Source organism: Falco cherrug, chromosome 8 (genome assembly GCF_023634085.1).
Source record: "Falco cherrug isolate bFalChe1 chromosome 8, bFalChe1.pri, whole genome shotgun sequence".
In the NCBI taxonomy this organism is placed as follows: Eukaryota; Metazoa; Chordata; class Aves; order Falconiformes; family Falconidae; genus Falco; species Falco cherrug.
This window is the reverse complement of record NC_073704.1, coordinates 11,564,434-11,586,301: the sequence shown is the minus strand read 5'-3', so window position 1 is coordinate 11,586,301 and position 21,868 is coordinate 11,564,434. Positions and strand designations below refer to the sequence as shown.

The window sequence follows — 21,868 nt, the reverse complement described above, 5'->3', positions numbered from 1 at the left end:
GCGAATGTTGAATATGTTGAATCATACCCTTCTGTGCATCATTTTTGCTGTGCCTCTCTGCTGAACCGTGACTTGCCCCGTCTGCTTTTCAGATCGTATTGAATTTTTTTAGTTGCCTTTTATGTGCCTTTCTAATTGTAATTCATTTTATTCTTTCGCTTTTCTGATTATATTCCTGTGCTTTTGCTGTCCCTTAGTTACACAATGTTTGTCTTTGTTTTTGGTAAGATTTTTATTTGAGCATTCAGGCTCTTAAAAAGCGCAGCATATTCTTCCTCTGTACTGGTAAGTGTTGTTAAAGCTGCTAAACTCTCTTATTTCTGTCTTTCCTTCCTGGTTCTGTGTACCTTGGGAGCCTTACACAGAACGTAAACCCTTATCTTTTGAGCTGTCTGTGCTTTCTTCTGTTACCCTCCAATCTGAATGGAAATCTTCCAAATAACCAAGATGGTATGGTAAAAGAGCCGAGAGTGGCAATTTCTCTCTCTGCCTTCCCTCCTTTTAGCTCCAGATCATATTTTCATCAGTGCTGCAGCATTGCTGTGGGATCACTCCTCTGCTGAACGGTACCATCCTTTGAATACAGTATAAACCAGTGTCTGGATGGTTTGAAGTAGCAAGAATTCCTGTGGCACTTGTCGAAACAGCAGGGCAAGTTCCCTGAGTTACTGGCAGTGCTGCCATTTGGGCCTGTCGTCTAAAATGCCATTGATCAAAGTACTACTTTATCTAAAAGAAGGTCATGTCCCTTGAGGTATATCAGATAAGTTCCAAGGTCCTTCATTTATCTGGAATTCCATTTTGCCTAATGACTTTCTTGTTTTCCACCCCATTCTGATAAACCAGATGTGACTATAATCACGTTACACCTCCCCAAAGTCTCCCTGGTGATGGCGATTGGATGTGGCACTCTTTGCTTCATACCCTGAGCTCATGGGCAGTGTAACCAAGTGCTGTTGAACAGCTGCTGCTTTTCACCCTTGAGGGAACTATCTGGTAGAGATGAGGGAAGTAATTCTCATGTACAAAGAGCTTTAAAATATTTCTGGACAGTACTGTGACACCAGGGTGAATGAAACCTATGTTTAAGTTACCCAATCCAAGTGCCCAGTCATTAAACCCATTTTAGTCTTGACATAGCAACTGCTGTGGGCTCAGTGGAGCTGTGACTGACTTAAATGTGTGTAAGCAAAGAGGGAATTGGGATCATTGTTAACCACAGGAAATCTGCTTTTATGGTGATGAAAACAAGAATCAATCACAAGGAGCTAATGAATTAGCCTGCAGTATCTGCTATGTTCATTTCACAGTAAATGCAACAGTCCAAGTCCATTAAGAAGCCCTTTGCAGCAGGGTCCTCTGCAAAGAGGGTATCTGTAACATACAGCACACACACTGCCAGCCCTCTTTGCCTTTATCTGAAGTGCTTCAAGAGTGTGTGTGAAATACAACTTCTGATCCCAGTGCACCAAAGTCAAGGAAGGGCTTCTGGTGTTTGTAGCTGGGCTTTGTCTTAGAGGTCAAAGTGGCTGTTAATTAAGGTTGGCTTTACTGGCAATCTGCAGTCTGGGAGGGACAGCTATTGGACAGGCTCAGCTCCATGCAAAGGACCTGGATGCCTGTCCGAAGAGGGAATAAGCTGTTGCATCATGCTGGCACAGCGTCACATCTGCAGCCATGTGGGTGAGGCTGACTGGTTGGCGGCATTCTCATTAGGCGGCTTTCATGGTCCCTCCGTAGCGAGGACAGAGCTGCTTCCCTCCTGCCCCGCTCGGCAGCTGGTTGGTTTTCCATGGGTTTCTGCCTGACTGCCTTTGTTACATAAAGCGCTGCTAAGTGAGAAGCTGTTCAAACCGATTCTGCTACATGTTACTACACGTTACTGCAATTTCCATTGCCTGTCTGGTTGGTTTTGCTGTCAAGGAAAAGCAGTGAGTTATTAGGGCTAACCAACATTTTAAAAAAATTCTTGAAGGAAAGTGCAGACATGGGAGAAAATAACTATCTGGCAGCTTTTAGGAAGACAGTACTTAGCTGCTAGGGAAGATATCTCTGGGGAAAAAAGAAGTTTGATCTTTAAATTGACTTATGAAAATGAAGGAGCAAATACCCTTCCTCTGAAAGGAGTCACAGGTGGAGAGGGACCCACTTCAGGAAACCTGTATTTTCAATACTACATTTCAGTAGGTGCTAGTGTCTCACGGACTGAAACAGAACTTCACCATTTGCTTACACATTATCCTAAATACAAACGGAATTGAAATGGAGATACTGCCCCAAACCTATGATTAGACAAAATGGTTAAGCTTCTGTATTTTATATTGCAGTTATTGCTTCATATATGTTTAAGGCTGTGCCAGCTCAGAGTTTATTTTTCAATTGCATGTCATGCAAAATCTGATTCAACAAATGATTCATGAATTTAAAGTCTTTTATTTATAAACTTAATATAGATTAATAACTAAAGGTTCTGTTATGAGGTATGACATGACAGTTGATTGAAAAACATTAGGTTACATAGTTAAGTGAAGTACAAACTGGCGTTTGAATAAATTCTGTCTCTGTAGCTGTGATATTTTATTGTAAGCAAGTTTTTGTCTTGATTCATCACCCCACTGGTAGGCCAGGAGAGCGAAAAGATGAGAAGTGGTAGGGTTTGCATGTGCAGTATTTTTTTAGTCATAAGCGATGTGATAGGATGGAGAAACACTCAGCGTGTCTCTAAGATGCACATGGTATGACAGACTGTTGTGTGGAACCCCACCAGGCCAAGGGCTGTGCGTACTCAAGGGCTACCAAGAACACCTGTGGCTAGGCTGAGGTTAAGGCTGGGGTTGAGCTGGATGGTACCAACTGTTACGTGCTCTCAGGAGTGTCTCAGTCTAGCCAGGGGTGTCATGGGAAAGTTGACCATGGTTTTCAGCATTAACTGTTGGGTTTGGATCCTGCAGCTTTAGGAGCCTGGTTTAAGCATCTCTCAGAAGCAGGAATTTATGTTGGGCAATTGCTTTCCTTTTGTCTGCAAGCAGAGCACGAAGGGCAGAATTGCCTCTAAGGACAGGATGAAGCTGTGGGGGAAGGACTAACACAGGCAAGCAGAATAAGTAACAGGATGCTCAACAGACGTCATGCAGCCCATGCTGTTCACGCTTTTGACTTCTCTGTGTCCTTTACCTGTTAGGGGAAGCAAGGCTTGTGAGGAGGAGGTATCAGAAAGAGGGAGGTAAAGGAAGGATGCATGAAAAAGAGAGGGCAGTGATGGAAGCAAAAGGGGAAGGGTGGAGACAGTGTAACGGGAGCAGCAAGAATGAAACATTGTTATCAAGAGCTGGGAGGAGGCTTTTGGGGCAAAGAGCCAAGCAGTGGCAAGGGGGATTTTGAGAACTGGAATTACAAAAAGTGGTTGGTTACCTTGTAACAGTCAAGGCAACACCACAAGCACTGTTTTTACCTATATCAATCTATCTTTGCCTTTTTCTGACACCCTTAACTCTTAATTTTCATTCAGAAAATCAACTTCTGAGTGTGACAAAACCTCATCTTTGCATTTAACTTGGGGGTGGCCATGAATCCTGAGTCTCTTGCAGTCTTACAAGACTCGTTGCTTGTGGTGGCCACAGGAGCTGCCTCCATCTCTTGTTGGCACGTGAGGGAGGGTTTGTAGGAAAAACAGTATCTTTAGGTAGACCATAGGGTTAATTATAATTTGTGTTTTGACTGGTGCGTGCACCAGCACTGCTCTGATAAGAGCAGATACTATTCCCTGAAAACTTGCCTTCTGTTACAACCTTAGCTCGTTGTGGCTATAACGCTACGGGTACTACTTTATGTGGTAACGCAAAACTGCAGTTTAGCTTCCTGAAGGAAGTGGAATGAAAGACGAAATTAAAACGGAAATGGAGAATAAACCCACCTCTTCACCTACATGTTTTAAACGGTAACAGATCTATTGTAGACACACCAGTGGCTCGGTACCGTCAGACACTGGCACTCCAGAAGCAACAGGCTGAACAAGTGGTGAGACAGGACTATTCCCTTCCGTGTGCAGTAGCCAGGGCAGAGGTGGTGGTTTATTATGGGGTTATACAAAAGTTTGCATTGGAGCTGTTACTAGTAACTATACCACATCAATGTACAAGGTTTGGGGCTAACAAACACCTTTTTTGAATTTTTCTTTCTTAGTCTTTTGTTCTCACTGGCCTGTAAACCAGAAACCAAGGATCTCCTAAGAAAGCCCAAGAACACATTTGTCTAGTAGCTTCAAAGTGTTCTGTGCAGAATTAGTTGTTTTGAAAAGCAAGCCTGGGAGGATTTCAATTATCTACATCTTCCAGCTTGATTTCTGTGACATGCTGGCACAGAGTGAAATGGAAATAGGAGATCCCTTTCTAGGTATTGCTCATATCTATTATTTAGTTGAAGAGAGTCAGCTTGGAATTCACAAAAGAGAGATCATGCCTGAAAATATGTGTCTGACAGGTTTTAAACTAATAAGCTGAGGTAGGGGAAAGAGAGGATGTAATTTCCCTGGATTTTGAAGGCTTGTTTATATAACCATGCTGCACAGAAGCCCATGTGGTGTTAATTGCTGGGTTAGTGGGTGCATGAGAGCTGGCTGTGGTACTCGGTGTGAAGGGATGCCTTCGCATGGATGCTGGGAAAGGGCAATGTCACCTGTATGGGCCTGTTTTATTTGTAGCCTGGGAGAAAGGACAGGTAAGTCCTGTAAAGATGTTGAAATCTGCTGTGGATACAAAGCAGGGGCACTGCTGTTGTAAAGCAAAAAGCACAGCTGAAAAGGCTTTGGAGGGGCTGGCTGCATGAGGGAGGTACATCAGCTCTTGCATGCTTGTCTTCGGGTGGGGGGGAGACTACAAACAAAACCAGGCCCCCTCTGCATCCCACATCTTTCTAACCTGCCTTGAAATCCTTTGCACCTTGTTACCCACAGAAGCTGCTAACTCAGCCTGCAGCTTTTCCTAACTCCTCCCCATCCTTCAACCTCTCAATTATCAGTAACCATAGAGATACAGATGGTGACTCCAGCCTCAGCCTTCCTCACCGTGTAGCTCTAGTGAAAAAGCTAGTATGCTATATTGCATGTGTTTTTTCAGAATTGATTAATGCTCTTCTGTTGTCATGTGTGCTCCCCCTACAAGGAAGGAAAAAAAAATAAATATCAAGGCTGTCCCTCAAATGGCTGGTAAAATAGGATAGTCTGATGTTTATTACTACTGCAGAACAACAGGCAGTATTTACAAAGTCAAGTGAAGGATCCATCTCTTCTCAACCTCTCCAGCAGACAAACATCCCCAGCACAGTTATAACTGGTAAGACAGTAGTGAATAAAATTAAAATCTCTTGTTCCAGGGCTGTTTTTACCAGAGTGGTGCAGTTTCTGTTCAGTAGACTTACTCTTCTTAATCTAAATCACTGATGATGTTGGATGCTATTTTAGGCATTGCATAAAATGTTCACCCAGTCTTTGCTAAAAAAGAAGCAGGCAACCCCCAAGTCCTTTGTTAAAGGGATGTAAGATTTCAACAGCGATTTGAGTGGAAAGATCTTAGATGGAGGTTCTTGCAGGGTCTTCCAGCTCGGCTTGATAACAGAGGTTGTGTGTGACCTTGAGCAAGCCCAAGCCCCTTAATCGTTCTTTTTTTCTATTATCCTGAAAATTAGTAGAATGCTACCGGTATTCCCCTTTGTGTTTTGGCTCTTCTAAGTATTCTGTTCTAACAGAAGCAGTCTCCTGTTTTGCCCAGTACCTTGCAAAGAGGGATCCAGTATGCAGCTGGATTTTCTAAGCTCCTCCTACAGTGCAGAAACTGAGTGGACTATCTTCCATCTGTCAGAATTTAAGAGAAAAACTCACCTGAACATGCAAGATCTTTTGGAGTTTAGACCAGGCTTCAGTCACAGTCTCACCACCTCCTTTACTGAGACTGTAAATGTCTTTATTCCTTTTTGAGAGGTGCGGTGCTGAAAATGCATGCTATGTAGCATGAGTTCACAACTTAAAATGTTTTCAGGACCTTGACTTGTCAACTTACAAATGTTTGTGTATTTCTTTTTGCTCACAAGTGTTCTTGTTTCACTGTCTTGGGGCGCATTAATTTTATGTGATGAGTTTGCTTTGTGACTGATCCCGCTTTCCTGGCTGAGCCAGGAAAACCTGACGTTAAATCTCAGGCAGAGCTGAGTGTTCTCTGTGTTCCAGCATCTACCTGAATTACGCTCTTCATCCCTGTCTCCTCCCTTTTTGTCTTGTCAGAAATGCTTTTATGGGAATATGAAAAGACATATTGCACAGCACCCAGAACAAACTTGATTACTAAGATTATGTCTTATTTGCAGTATCTGGTGATGAAACCATTTGCCATGGGCTGTTCTGGCAGATTGGGTCCCCATAAATGCTTGTATTGGTAGGGTGAGGGTGATTTGGGTGGCTGGTTTGAGATTCAGTTATGGGCTCTAGCATATAGGGGACAGCCTGGCAATATGATCAATCCCTTGTGAACCACATAAGGTCTGTCAGGAACATCTGAGAGCAACTGCAGGACAGTTTTCAGGACTTCTTGCCCCCTCTACCATCCCAACCCCATGGTGGTGTTTCTGGGACCTCCCAGAGCTTCTGGTTGCTTTGGGGAAAGAGTGGCTGGTGGAGGGGAGCTGTAGAGGGGAAGTGAGGGAGGGATGGTAGCAATGCTGTGAATAAGCACCAACTGTTAAATGGTGGAGGTGAGGAAGACGAGGGCAGGATTAGAGTTTCCTTGGTTTCTGCAGAGGATGAGCTCTGCAGTGGGAGGTTTGGCAGCAGCAGGCACCCCTTCCGATGAGTCACAGGAGGCTTTCTCAGAGGAAAGGTCTAAGAATTGTGATAGTGCTGCTCTTGGTTGTTTTTTCCATTCCTTCTGAAGGCCTTTTTGCTGCCATGCAGCACCTCTTCCACTGTTATCTTTGTCCCATACAAGCTGTCTATGGGGGCTCCATTACTTCGTTTCCTCATCCTCCTCACTGCTGTGGTGATTTAGAGAGTGAGGGGAAAACTGGCAGGTCAGTACAGATGCTTTTAAGGCACTAGGATCTGTTTATAGCAGCGAGGGTGGAACTTCTGGTTGATGCAAAGTTTGATGGATGTGTGAAAAGTCATGTTGTCGTAGTTGTGGAGGAAGGCAGGAAGGAATTGATTCCCTTTGCAGCCCTCTACCCCCGGAGTTTTGGTAGAGAAGCTCTGGAAATCCATTGGAGATTTATTACTCCTTCCTGTAAGCTCCTTATCCCTCTCAAAGGTAGATGGGGTTTGTTGGGCCTCTCCCAACCTTTGTGTTGGGGAGATGTGTCCTTTTCTTGTGGACATCCTGCCCTCTCAAGGGTTCTGCTGTCACAGGGACTGAGAAACGCCAGCTTGCTGTTGGGAAGTGGATCTGTTCGGCTTGTGTGTCGTGACTGCGGAGACTCAGTCCTTCAGAGTGTGGTTGGGTTCACTGGTTTCTGTTGACTGCTCCTTTGCTGCTTGCGCTGTTTCGTTACAGACTTACAGAGCTCAAAACAAACCAGTTCATCTTTCAACTGTTTCTCTCACTCTGTCGTTTTAAAAAATGACTTCATGTTCCTCTATCCCTTCTCTGCTGCCCCTCCCCAGTCGTGCTGTGTCTCCTCCCAAAACACTGGGTGATTTCCCAATTTGCAGGTCCCTTGTCCTGCTCAGGTTAACGTTGTTGTGGGGAAAGCCTTGGAACAGGGAGGCGAGATCAAGGCAGACTTGGTGGCTGCACGGGGGCAGTAAAACCAGACTCCTCACAGCAACTCGCTTGTGAGCTGAACCGTGCAGTGAGCCTTGTTCCTTTGTTGTGTTAGTCCTGAAGGGTCCCCGCTTGTCCCTGCAGGCCTGCAGCACTTCTGCATTTTCCATGGTTTTATTTTCCGTTGGTGTGAATAAGCAAATGCAAGGCTCAAATAACAGCATAGACGAGTTGGTTCCAACATGTGAACAGAAGCGCTAGATAGAAAAAATAAAGGGGGAGAGTGAATCGCCCTGCTAATCCGTAATGCAGAAAATGCTAAATCCCTCAAGACCTCCTTTTCAGCATGTACCGTCCGTAAAACCTGTTTAGGATTTGGATCGGCATCACAGTGGAAACCGGGTGCGCTGCTGTCTCTGTGCAGTGCGTGCCTGTGTGTGTTTGGCAGCAGCACAAAAGAAACCAGTTGATGATATTCATAGGATTAAAGGCCTGATTCCTGGGGACACACTTGGTTGGATGCAATTAAAATGCCTGTCAGGCATTTGTTACCAGCAACCCCCTGACAAACTGCTTCAGCAGCCGCGAGGTGCAGCATCCTATTGTAAGTGGATGATGGCGGAGCCGGCTGGTTTGTCATCATTCTCGAAATTTCTGTGGCCAGTGAACTCCCTCTTCCTCTCCCACTCACCCTCTTTTCCTTTTCACCACTGCGGGGACTTCTTCTAATTTGCAGTTTTCCTTTTCCTGACCTACACATGGTAGATACAAGCTGGTGGCTTGCAGACTGCGTCTGTCTGGAGATAGGCAGCGAGCCGATGGATAACAACACTCCGGGAGAATGATTGTGCAGCAGTTATTTAAGGATAGGCTTTTGTGGTATGGCAGCGTATGAGCTGGTAATAATTTTCTTTTTAAAATGTCAGCTTTCTTTGCTTCTTGAGGATTTGAAAGAGTTACACCTTTATGCTGTAGCTGTTTGGATTTAGTCTGCTGTAAATTAAATTCTGTAGCGGTGCACACTGGATGAATTAAAATGTATAGGTAATAAACTTCTGTGGTTTTGTTTATAAATATATTTGATGCATACATAATATATATCATATGCACTCACACCTTCATATACACATACTTGTATGGATATGTTTATACATCTATGTCTTTGTGTAATAGAAAAAACCCTGCTTTTCTCATAGCTGAAAACTCTTTTTCAGCAAAAATTAAGTATTTTCAGTTCCCCCACCCCCCAACACTTTTGTTTTATATTAACAGATTCTCCGGTATATAGTCTTGAACGTGACGCACTGATTGGAATCTGCTTATTCACAGATTGAAAAGGTAGGACACCTCTGTATTTGGACATGATTTTGAGAATGTGGGAATGAATGTGATACAGGGTGTGGACTGTTGTTTGGGTTTTGTTTCTTTTGATTTTACTTAAACAATAGTAGTTATTCTTTATTTTGTCAAACTATGTTGTGTTGCAGCTTTGCATAGATTTTCAAATTGTTTTGGCAGGTACTGTGAAGTAATTTTTGATGTGCATGCATATGCTGCAGCTATTTAATTAGTCCTTCCAGCTGCAGCTACCAAAGAGCGAGAGACAAACCTGGGTGCTTGTCTATTGTCTTGGGTTAGTACAACAAGGGTGCAAAACTGGCTTCTGTCATATCAGACGTGGGGTTGTCTGAACATTGATTTTAGCATCAGCAAGAACAGGGTTAAACTCATTGCCTTGCTCAGAGCAGGTACAGTCTATCAGGGCACTAAGCATAGTGGTGGTTTCATGCTGTATTGCTTTCATGGAGGAGGGAAACTTCTTTTAACTTGTTCGCTGCTGCCGAGAGCTGCATGTGTCTCGGCTCAGGGGTTTTATGCCCAGTGTTCCAGTAGCCTGGCAGGGTGGGGCGGTGCTGGATAAGCATCTGTCTGATGGCTTTTTGACATATTGCTGGTGCTTCAGAAATAATTTCTGCGTACCAAAATGAAGCAAACTGTGGGTTTTTGACAGTGTCATTGCTAGTTCCCAAGAGAAGTAGTTTATTATCCTGTTCCCCCTAATACCTCTTGGCTTTGGTTGCTTTAATCCCTTGATGCTGTAAAGGAAATGGTGAGATAAAACCCTGCAGAATAAAAAATGTTAAGCAACTTTATATTAAACTTTCAGATGTGTCAGTTGGGTAAGGAATGCAGATCTCATTGATTTGCAGTGGGGACTGCCCCCTTAAAAAAAACCAACGAGGTAGATAAAAAAAAGTCTAAGCAGGATTGAAAGTCTGCTCCCTCCACCTTGATGGACAGAGGGAAAGGTGTATCCATCTTGCATTAAGTTCTGAGGTGCCAGTTCTTGCTCAATGTCATCCAAACCAGACTATATCCTGTGTTGTTCTTCCCAGGTGTCCTCCAGGTGATTATACTTAGCTTTGCATTTAGACCTGGAGGGAATATGTGTTTGTAGGGCAGCAATCAAAACCTGTGTATGTTTTTACTCTGAAGTTTCAGGGTGCCTTTTGAAAACCAGAATAAAAGAGGTGAGAAATTATTCAGGAAAGGCAGTTATGCTTCTAGCCTAGGTAGCTGTGAGAAAGCTTGGTCTCCTGAAATGGCCAGGCTAGGTCCACAGACAGGCAGGAATCCCAAGCCAGAATGTCAGCGCTGGCAAAGATGTGAGCCATTGCTAGCAGCAATGCATCCCTCTGAAACGTGATGAATAATCAGTTTCATTGCAGTAAATTGCTAGGACTGATTGATACACGCTGTTTCCTGGGGGAAAACATTTGTGAATTTTTCAAGATATTCTCTCTCCTGTTTTTCTTATGTATACAGTTCTATTGCTCGTTTTCCTCGTCTATACATCTTTCTGTTCTCTTGGCCCTTGTGTATTTTCTGTCTTTGGCAGAAGGCATCTTACCTAACAGTTTTTCCTGGCTAAATAAAATTATTCAAAGGAATGCTGTACTAGTTAGTTTTTCTTAGTTGCTTTTAATACTATTTCCTTCTGGTTTAAATTATCACTAGACTTACTGAAAGAGAAAACCTGAAGTAAATAGTGTATAAAGTATTTTAATTCTTGAAAAATGCACTCAGCAGTCTGTTTTTAGCAACGAAGCAAGTCCCTTGTCTTCCCTCTACTTTTAATTTCACTTCTATTATCCAAGGGCAACAAGCTGAACTGCAGTCTCATTCTGATTTCATTAATGTTTTGCAAACTGTCTCAAGGACTAACGCTGCTTGCTGGGCTTGATGTCAGAATCCAAGGTTCTGCTGCAGCATTGGAGAAGGGGAAAGGAAGGGTCTCTCACAAATAGAAGTGATGACATTGTTAGCAGATGAGTAGAAATGCCTAGTTTTTACAGTATCAGTGTACAATGAGTCAAATTTGTTGACAGTGTGATCCCCTCAGATGAAAGGTTTTCATCTCCTATGGAAATGTCTCTTATCTCCTGTGCACAGCATCTTATCAGTCCTTTATGGTCTCCTAAAAACAGAGAAAGGCTGTCAGCTGTTTGTTAATAAATCAAAGTTGGTGAGGAGACTCTGGTTTTTTTTTTTTTTGTGTGGGTTTGGGTTTTTTTGTTGTTGGTTTTTTTTTAATGTAAACAATACATGCACATTTCTTACACCTCTGTTTTATTTGTCATTTTAACTTCCTCCTTTGATCTGTTTTTTTAAGATTCACATCACAAATAGTTCCTTCTGGTGGCCAAGAAGAAAATGAGATGTTATGCTGGCAAAAATGGAAATTATTTCAAATAATATAATTTTCTTGAAGTAGAGGTCAGGGGCACTTATGCTGTAAGAAGAGAATTAATTCTAGATTGACAAGACTTAAATATACTATGGCCACAGGGGTAGCATAAGATGGCTTGGAATATCAAAAGCAAAACATTTTCTTAGCTGATGCAAAAAGGCAACAGAAGCCAGAGCGTGCCGTGTCAGTGAGGTGTGTTGGATGGCAGTCTGTGGACTCTAGGGCATGCACCCAGAATGACGTGATGTTTGGCACTTGCCTTCACTTAAACAAATGACATGGTGACCAAATGCGCCAAAGGCATTCAGAAGCAACGTGTGGCGTCAGTTCATCCCCAGGGCTCTCTTGTGGGGAGCAGTGTCAGGAGCAAGCTTGGACCCCTGCGTCTGCCTCTGTCCTGAGCTGAGATAGTCATCTCTTTTTTAACCCCAGTTGTTAGATGGCCCTCTCTTGGCGTGTGTGATGGAGGTAAGGAAAAGGTTTGCTTTGTGACTCTTCTGGGTCTCAGTATCCTCAGTTTGTTTACTAGGGTTAGGGTTAGATCACCAGTATTAATGTTGTTTTTTCCTATGATTACATGAAACAAGTATTTTTTTGAGCATCTCCATTAAGGGTGCTGACTTCCCTGTTGATTTATGCCTTGTGCTCACGGAAGAATTCTCAGTGAAATTTTTCCTGCAGTTTTACAGATTAGAAAGGCTGTCTTCTAGGCAAATTTTTCAGCAGCAAATAAGGGTCCTATTTTATGGCTTTCCTTTCGGTTGAGACATGAGGGGGGGTCACTTGCACGGTCTGTCTTTTCTACTTGTATGTCTGTTTTCATGTGACTTGCAGGAAGACAGTTATCTCTACTTCTATACCAAAGCAGGCTGACATCGGTCATTGGGCTCAAATTACTAGCTGGGGAGAATGAAAGCCACGTAAAACTGGTTTTCTATGGAAGACTGGAGCGAATACATTGTAGTCCTGGTGAAAGTTGTTTTCACACGGGTTTACGTTTTGTGTCCTCTCCTCCCCTACCCCATTTTCTATTCCCTTTGCAGTAGAGTAACCCCATTTCTCTATGGCCTTATGCTGTCACTTGGCCAGGATATGGCATTGAGCTAGAGCTGCTTTTGGGGTGCTGGCTGGCCATCATGTGCTGTAGAGGACTGAAGGCAGTGGGCTGATTAGCATTGATAATGTGCAGCTGTGGCCTTGCCTCAGCGGCAGTGGGTTGATTGACATGGATGATGTGCAGCTGTAGCTCGTTCCCACAAAGTGGTTAAATAGCCCTGAGGATGGTGGGAGAGGGGGTTGGATGGAGGAGGAGCAGTGTGGTCTGGCCTCTGGAGGAAGGAGATACAGCACAGACAGTAGAATCTGACCAACGGTAAAGCCTTGTTACAGTCTACTAGGTTGTTTGTGTGTGCTGCAAGGATGTGCATGTGCTGCTTGCCTGGAAGATCAGAGGCAGCAAGTGGTGAGGTTATGTCACTGTTTTCCTCATCTGAGGGAAAGGAGGACTCATTTCAGTTCTGCCTTTCATTCTAGGAAGAAAACACATTTCTTTCCTTCACTGTCTGTCAAGCTATGTTTAAATATTCAGTGTTAGGGACAGTTAGACAGCAGAAGTTTAGTTTAGTAACTTTAGGAAGGACCCTGTATAACCTGTCAAGAAAACAACCATCAAAGTGCAGAAATCCAATGGAGTATGAGCTGGACCAGGAGATCAACAGACGTGGCCTCACCTGGAGGAAGAAGTGATTAGAGGCAGGCCTGTGGTTCCTGTGAGGAACTATGAGCTGCCAGGTTTGTTTCTGAAAGTTTGTGTACTCCTTCTCTTCCTTGTTTTTTTATTTTTTGTTTGTAAATCAGACAAAGAAATGCCAATGTGTTCCTCAGTAGGGGTCATCGTCAACTTGGCAAAATGATTGAGGTTCTTGGTTAGAAGAAGCTGTGTATGTGCAAAATTTGATGATGAGGCTTGGTATATGGGGGCTTTTGTCTTGGCTGCAGTAGCAGAGGTGGTTGTGGTATTACTGTAGTAGGAGTACCAACAAAAATGTTAAAAAACATTTAGTAAAAGACTTGATTTCTCCCACCTTCACCCATCAACTCTTTATTCTTGTGGAGCTGTTTGCTGTATATTGTGATCATACAGGTCTGCAATAACTTTTAACACGACAATGAATAAATGGCAATCAATTCACCTGTCCCATTTTATACAAAACGTGGCTATTTCCTGATGGACATTTAACGCTGACATACCAAAAGCTGGAAAAGGCAGAAGAGACTCTGCTGCCAGTAGCATGCTTGGTAAAAACCTCTACAGCAGCAGTGCTGCTGACTCATGCTTTACAAACCTGGAACATTCCCTGAAAGGCTGGAAGTGCAGATTAACTTCCTTTCCCTGTCTTGGTCAGGGGACAATTCATTGTGTTCTTTGCCACCAAGTGAAGCCTCTAGATAGTTATGCACGGCTGCGTTTGGACTGATGTTTTATGGAGTGCATTAGCATGGAGCTTGCGAGAAATCATGGGCAATTTATTTTAATACATTGGGTGTCAGTCGGCGCTACATCACAGAAGCTTTTTACATTTGTTTTCTGAGTCATCCTGGTTCTTGCGATAAGGTGATTTTTCAGTAAGTGTGGTTAGTAAATTGGGTTCGCTGCTTCTTTTTCTTACTTGGTGTGTATATTTGCTCTTGAAAATGCAAATGTACACTTTAATTGGCTAGAAGGAAATGAGTCACACTTAAGAAAGTGCCTTTCTTTAGCCTTTTCATCATCAAGGGTGAGAGGTTCATGACTGCTGGAGACAGGAATAGAGAGCAGTGGGGGAGAGATGATAGATCTGTGTATTTAAATGTCAGTATAAAACTCCCCATATTGTCTAGTTGCCTGTGCCTCTGGTTCCTAAGTCGCTTCCATCTGCATGCCCGAAGGGACCTGAGCATTGTGTGGCTCAGCATTGTGTAGTATTTAATACTGAGAAACTTCATCTTGTGGTGGAATCCGTGGCCCCGAGTTCGGCTGTGGAGAGAAGGGTCCATGTGATGGCTCTGGGAACTTGGCATGCAGGCACATCCTCAAACACTCATTTCGCGTGTTTGAGCTACAGATACGGAAACAAACACACAACACATCTCTGTGAAAAGTTCCTTGGCAAATCCCTGCTGACTTCATGTGCATGGCAGCACAGTCTACTGCGTAGGTAATAGAGCAGAGAAGAAATCGTGTTAAACTCGCATCTCATTTTTACGCTGGGGAAAGCACCTAGTTCTGCTCTGTGGTGAGGAGCACTGTTCACATACTTTGTGTATCATTATGCTGTCGGGGTACTACTGGTCAGCATGCTGTCAGGCCCCACGTGTGCTTCTGGCAGCAATGGACATCAGTGACTGCGACTCTTGCAACTGTATTTTACATCCTCTGTGTGCGCTGGGAAGAGTGTTAGGGTTTTATTGGTAATTCTGTAGTGATAATTTCCAAGATAAGATGTCAACAGACATGATTTGGATTTCACAGGGTTAGAATCCTCTCTTTCCAGTGTGGATTTTCCAAATTCCCCTACTATTTTTTAAGAGATTTGAGACTGAGGTATTGTGGAGAAAGGGCAGCAGGTGTGGAAAACACAGGGCTGTCATGATCTGGAGATTGATCAGGTTCTGCCTTTGGACAGTGTAGCCCTGGAAACCAGGCTGCCCTGTCTGGGACTCAGCACCTTTCTTCCCTTGTATCCAGCCCTGAGCACACAGGGAGCAATCTCGCTGACAGCTCCAGCTTGCTTTTGTTTCTGTCTGAAAGCAGAGGCATAAAACCTCAGTCTGCATCATCCACCTGAAGCTGCCTCTGACTGGGGTCAGAGAAGGGACAAACCCAGTAACATTTAATAATTTCAGACAGAACTATCTGCCTTAAGATTTCCACAGTCACAGCAGTTTGATATCCCTTCAAGGGTGGATTTCCTTGCATCAATCCAAAACCCTTCTCAGCACTTCTTAATGTGATTGTGGTGACCTGGCTGATGGAGTGGCGTTAGGTTCCTCAGTGTTGACTTAATGCAGTATAAATCAAGTTTATAAGAATTCAAGATGGCTGATACCTGTATTGAGAACTTGATGTTAAATCAGGACTTTGTTAGTGCTGCAGTTCAAGAGTATGCCAGCAAGTCTGTGTTGCCAGGCCTCACCCTAGTGCTACAATGGGGTCTAGTCCTGGCCAGCCATGGAGGTGCTCAGCTGCCCTCAGGATCAGCTGTCCGGTGAGGACAGATCCCCAACCCAATGACATACTGCTCTGGTGACTTCCCTATGCTCCCAACAAAGTCGAGCATAGTCTGAGTTGATTTTGTGTCTTTCTGAAGTTTAGAGGATGTTTGAAACACACCTTCTTTTTTAAGTGAAGCAAAGTGTAGCTGAATGTGCTGTGCAGTGGGTCCTCGTAAAGTGCTCTGCTAAAGCCAGCGTGCAGCTCCTACACCGCGTGCTCTGAACCTCTAAAGGACAAGACAAGAGTTGAGTAATCTTTCCTTGGGTTTAGCAACATGACAGTAAAACTAAAGGAACATTAGATGCCAAAAAATGAGTCAAGATTGATCTGATAATATTTTTTTTCATAGTCAAGATAAGATAGAAGTTAAAGCAACAAATTGGGATGCTCAGTAATGTGCTGAATGCCCTCAGAGAAGATGGAAGTCTGAAACATAAAGCTTTGTGATCCCCCCCTCACCCCGTATTCCTATACGTATACCAAAGGGGCCTCCTGTCTCTTTTCAAAACCCACTGGGATCTGCAGAGGTTTGTGCTCTCGGCGCCTGGTGCTGTGGGCTCCCTGTACTCGGAGCTGCTGCTGCCGCCCCCCTGAACAAGAGCTCGGTTTCTCCTTGGATGGATGTGTGGTGCCTAGGAGAACTGAATCCTCTTCCTTGGAAAGTTGCCACAAAGTACTGCTGCAATACAACTAAGCATATTAATAATCATTAAACTAAGAATCGCTGCTATTATTTGTAGTGATGGTGTTACGTAATGAATGATAAGGGCAGCCATGAGACATGGACAGAACTGCTAACTGCAGCAACCTTTCCTGCAAAATACACAAAATGCCCTTGAGTATTTAAATGAATGTGCTTATTCTAAGGTTTATTGTATTTAGTGTCCATTAGTAAAAATCTCTTTCAGCGAGCACTTGTGGAAGTAATTATGAGAAGGTAAATTCAAGCCTGATGTATACAACTACTAAAAGTAGTTTTACATTTGTAAAGTTAGCCAGTGTGTGTAAAAACTTTAAATACTAATGTGTGTGATGGGCAGGAAACTCGAGCACTTTAGTGATTAATTATAGAGCAGAAGGGATGGAAACAGTGCTCCGTGATACAAGTAACGCATCCATGTGGCTTGCAGTTTGCAAATCAAGAATAGCTCCCTTGAAAGAACTCACTAAAGAATATTTGAATTAAAAATAAGCAACAAAAAAAGAGTTCTCTGTGGCTGTATCACACACAAAAGGAAATTAAGACTGTCATTCTGAACTGTTGCACATCTCACTGGTCCCTGTTCAGTCTGCTCTGTGCCCTTACTGTTGTGTTTGCCAAGAGGGGTGTGTGTGGAAGAGCAGGGTAGTTAGAGATTTTGATCTTCATAAACCTTTTAGTATGATGTGGCTGTACAGCCCTGAGTACAGTGGGACTGGCTAGGAAGGATTCTTGGGGGGTTTTGAGCAAGCATATTGTTGTTGTGATGGAATCCTGTTATTTTCCGTGTTCTTGTCCTGTAACTCTTTCACCTCAGAGTGATCTTTACAGATCTAGCAATGCTTAGAGCCTACCTTTTTTGTGTGCTGCCATTCCTCATTTACGTGTTTTGCAGGAAACACAATATGTTTGATTTTATTTAGAATATCAAATGCAGGGAACAACGGCAGAAGGGTGCATGAAGTGTAATGAGTCCTGCTCCTGGGGTTTGTGCTTGGCAGCCAGACGGCCCAGGTGCAGGTCAAGGTCCTCCAGGCAGAAGGCCCTGCACAGCTGTATTGCTGTGGTTTGACTGTGTGAGTTGTCTACGTGGATGCCTTTGGGTAGGAGGTTCTGCGGGTGTCCAAGAGGTGCCTCCCGATTCTGCTGTCTCTGTGCTGGGGATGTTCTTCACGGCTTGTGAAGGCCACTGTTACTGCTGCTAGCTGTGTCACTCCAGCACAGGGGGAAGCGAGGCAATTGAACCTTTTGCAAAGATCGTGCAGCACTCTTGAGCTTCCTGAGCAAGACCTGGGCCTGGGGAACTCTTCTCGTGACATCAGTTTGAGAGATGTAGCAGCAAGACTGTCTGTCTTGTCCTTTTTTTTTTTTTTTTTTTCCCCTCCTTTTTCTTTCATTTTTTCCTCTTCCAGTTGTAAGGTGATCTGTGTGTGTGTAGAAATCCCTCCACCTTCTGCTGCTTATGTTTAAAACAGGACTCACAGAGGCTTAGGGCTATTGTGATGTCCTTTATAGGCAACTTGGCAGATGATTGTGGTTCTGTTCCACAGACATCTGAAGTGCTGGAGCCGCCTCAGTTACCTTTTGGATTGTGATTTGAGATCACCACAACTGTGCTACAAAATCCTTTTTGGTGGTGTGAACCCAGACTTATTTTTTGTTCTTCGTCTGTTGAAAGTTAATCTGTGCCCAGCAGGGCAAACAAAAGTATTCAGCTGTGGTGTTAGGTTTGCAATATAATAGTGATTTTTTCCCCTAAAATACCAACCTGTAATGAAAAAAATGGAGAAAAGCAGTGAGACAAGGAGGGGGATATAATCAAATCATTGCATCTGTGTCCACATGTTCACTTAGATTTTGTTAGTGTTTACATTTACATTTTTCAGAGTGCTTTTTATTGTGAGGAACCCTTGTAATAACACTGTCTTGACCCATAAAATCCTTTCTGCAGTATCCAAATGGGCAGGAGAAATACCAAAGCAAACTCTTCTTCCTAGTATCAGTGGAGGAGTGTTGGAGTTAGAAGTATTTTTATGAGGTCTGTTGGAATAAAGTACTGTGGAAAATCTAATTCCTGGAACAAATCAGCTTTGTTCTGTAACCAAATATGAGTTTGGCCTGTGTATATGTGTGTATAATCATGTATAATACAGAAACATAGACTTTAAATTCATAATATTAGGGAGAAAAAAGGAGCATACCTTCTTTCACTTACCCAGAATTTAACTCGGTTTATAAAACCCCGGTGTTTGGGTTGTATTTTTTTTTAAGCTTTCTACATCAGTCAAAGAGGAGATGCTTGTTTCTGTTGACAGGCAAAAAGGTTATTTAGGTGTTCTGAAGTACTGTTACTAAAGTAATATTGATAAAATTATTAAAAAAAAACCCAGTCCTACTGGGTGTAACCTAGCATCTGTGGAATTGACTGTTGACCTGAAAAGCCTTAGGCTAGGCTTGGGGTGAAGGGTAGTCCCAGATGTAAGCATCTCCTTTCCACCTGTAGTTCTGTTTGTGTAGTTTACTAAATGTAATGAGAGGCCCAAATTGCTCACGTGCATTCTGCCAAAAAAACATTACCACCTTTGGATTCAGTTCATGTTACGGTACTAACATACTTCCTTGCAGTTATGTTTCCGTTCTTCTTAATACGAGGGAAAGAAAGAGTTGTATAATAAACTATGTCATGGGAAAAAAAGTCATATGTTATGACAGAGCTTAAAAAGGCTTTTGAGGATTTACAGCCATGAGTGTTTATGAGAACTGAACCCAGAGCATTTTCATTTCCCAGCAGTGCTGCTTGCAGAGGTCGCCAGAAGACAGGTGTGTACAGAGATGCAGCAGCGCAGGGTGCCGTGCAGGTGGGAAGCAGGGGCACTCAGCCCCGGCAAGAAGCTGTAGTTGCTGGTGGTGCCTGATGTGCTGACTGGCCAGGCTGCGGCTGAGGGACCAGCTTGCAGCCGAATGACGGTGGCACTGTCTCTGCGCAGGTTCGCTGTAGGAAGGTTAAGCCTATGGATTGAAGTAATCCTTGCATTATTAAAAGCCCCAGTCTTGCAGTGTCTCTGGGGGAAGGGCCTGTCAGACTTCATAGAAACTTGCTGAGATGCTCTGTCTTGCCAGCCCCCTGATGCTTCCCTTCCAGTTTTTCCACTTCTTTCTAGCTGCTGGTTTCTCAGACTCATCAGTACCTTTTGATTTTAATAAAGTGCTCCCCATAGCAGAAATTGGTTTTGGATCCGAGGCCCTTGGCTGCTTAGTAGAATTAAGTCTTTTACCAATCCATGTCGTTCAGTGCAGCCTGCCCGCTCTGGCCACCCTGGCTGGCACTGGTGGCTTTCTGTTTCTTTTGATCTGTATCTGTCACTGATTCTGTTTGTACAGAAAGTCTGCTTGGGGATGGCCTGCATCTCTGAAATGAAATGGGAAACACTTGTGCAGCCCTCTGCTGTCCATGGCAGTTTGGCTCTGCCGAGTCTCAGAAATGCAGTGAAATACTGGACTTGCCAGGCTGGTGGCTGCGTTTCCAGTACAGTGCTCCTCTGCCTCTTCCGGACCTGTGCCGCTTTGTCCCGGGACCTGGAGCACGTGTTTGCAAGGCACAGAGGCATAGCTTATCGCTGCTGGGCAGGAGCATCTGTCCCAGGCTCTGCTGACTTTGCATTTGATGGAGAGAATGGACAAATTTGTAAATGAGAGTGTGGAAGGAAAAACCGTGACCTGTGCACCTGTTTCAGGTTAGAGGGCTCCATGCAAGGAGAGCCAGTCTTTGAATCAGCACGGCTAGTGCTGGGGTGGGCGTTAGGAAGACTACTTATCTGTTTAAATAGACTTGATGGCTATTGTGTGGCTGCCATCTGTCCCCTTTCACACAGGAGAACTTTTATTATTATCTTTAACCATATCTTACTAGGTCTCTAAACTGCTGGTCAGTCTGCATTCATTGTTGGATAAAGGAGCTGCCACTCTTCTTAACAGAAAATAGTCTTACTACAATAGTGGTAAATGAGCCTCCCCTCCTCCCTTTTTGGCATGGGTGCCTTTCTGCACAAGAAATGTGATTGATAGCAGGGACCTTACTGCAGCATTTATCATCCTGATTAATCACTGCGCTTTAAACAGAAGAGAGTAGCCATGCAAACAATAGCTGGAGCATTAACCATTGAAAGCCAAAATACACTTTATGATTTAATATAATAGGAGGGAGATAAATGAAACGTTTGGAGAAGAACATTGGACATGGAAGATGCTTCAGGGAACTGTAAAAATTTTGCTAGCAAGAGTTGAGAGGTTTGAAGGAGTTTTCAAGTGGGCTAACAGTAATAAAAATGCAATGGTAAATGTGTCACATATTTTAGTCATTGTGCCAGTTTGTATCCAAGTCGGTCTGCTTACCTGCTGTTGGGAGATGGTACTTATTCGTGAGCTGGTGGCTAGTTCTGCTGTCTGCGTGGCAGTGTTGAGCAGACTGAAGGCCTTTGCATCTCTGGACCAAGTCCAAAGCTAGTTATGTGCAGCAGCTGCAGAAGGTCTGCAGCAATGCATGTGCGTGGGAGTAGGAGTCAGTCTGCAGTTCATGTTTCATTGATCTGTTCCATCCAGGTGTTCTCGACATCAACGATGAAGACTTTTTAAAGAGTTGCAAACCTAGAAGTGCCCAAGTGAAATTCTTCATTTAGACAAACTGTCCATGCCATGAGAATTTTAGCAAGTGCAAGAAAGCAGGAATATTCTGGAAGATTTCTGGAGGTGTTTGTCATCCCCAGACAGAGGTTAAGCCTGTGCAAGTTCAGACTCCCACTGTTGCTGCTGGAGGCATCCTCCTACTGTTGTGCTCCTGAGAGCTGCAGGGTTAGCCCTGCAGGTTTTGCGAAGACTAAAGACTGTCAAATTGTCCTCGGGTGCTTAACACAGCCTGTCACTTGTCAGTTTATGGCTGAGTTAAAAATTAAATGGTGTCTTACCTCACTTTATACAAAGTCCTGTACAGCTTTCTGTGCTGATAGGTTTATGGGCAGGGGTGAAATGTGGCAACGCGCTCAGAACCTTGCTTCCTTCACCGAAGGTGAAAGTTGGGAGCTGATTGATGTGCGAGTGGGTTAATAAAAAATTGAATTTTGAGGTCTTTGCTGTTACATATTGATCTCTTTTTGCTGGTTTCCAGTCTTTGTCCCATAGATATCTGTTCAGCTTCTACAAAATGTTTGAAGTACCCCCAAAAGCACTGTATAAATCCATTCTTAATATATCCTAAAGGAGATATTGCTGTGGAGTGCGGTGCTTGGGCTGTTGAGTCAGTGATGGTGGTAATCAGCATATCAGCAAGCTGAACAGTGTGACCAAGAAAGTATTTCCTTTTGGTACTCCTGGTCACAGCTACAGCATGTTGGCATCCCTTGCGGGAAGGTGGCTGCTGGAGG

The 21,868-nt window shown here is 43.7% G+C and overlaps 1 protein-coding gene and 1 long non-coding RNA gene across 41 annotated transcripts in view; one reads left to right on the top strand and one right to left on the bottom strand.

Moving 5' to 3' along the window:
* MAP2 (microtubule associated protein 2) overlaps positions 1 to 21,868 on the top strand; it is a 235,163-nt gene that overhangs the window by 86,859 nt on the left and 126,436 nt on the right. For 33 of the 40 annotated variants that reach the window (XM_055718913.1, XM_055718906.1, XM_055718905.1 and 30 more), the window contains one exon: positions 9,018 to 9,083. The exons of 2 other annotated variants lie outside the window; for them this stretch is intronic. The gene's annotated coding sequence lies outside the window, so the exon portion shown is untranslated. 5 more of the 40 variants (XM_055718911.1, XM_055718903.1, XM_055718910.1 and 2 more) reach the window with 3 other exon arrangements.
* On the bottom strand, positions 17,339 to 21,339 carry LOC114016467 (uncharacterized). The gene is made up of 2 exons (XR_003560916.2): positions 20,844 to 21,339; positions 17,339 to 18,219 (listed from the first exon to the last, which is right to left on the bottom strand). It is a non-coding gene; the product is annotated as an uncharacterized LOC114016467 (long non-coding RNA).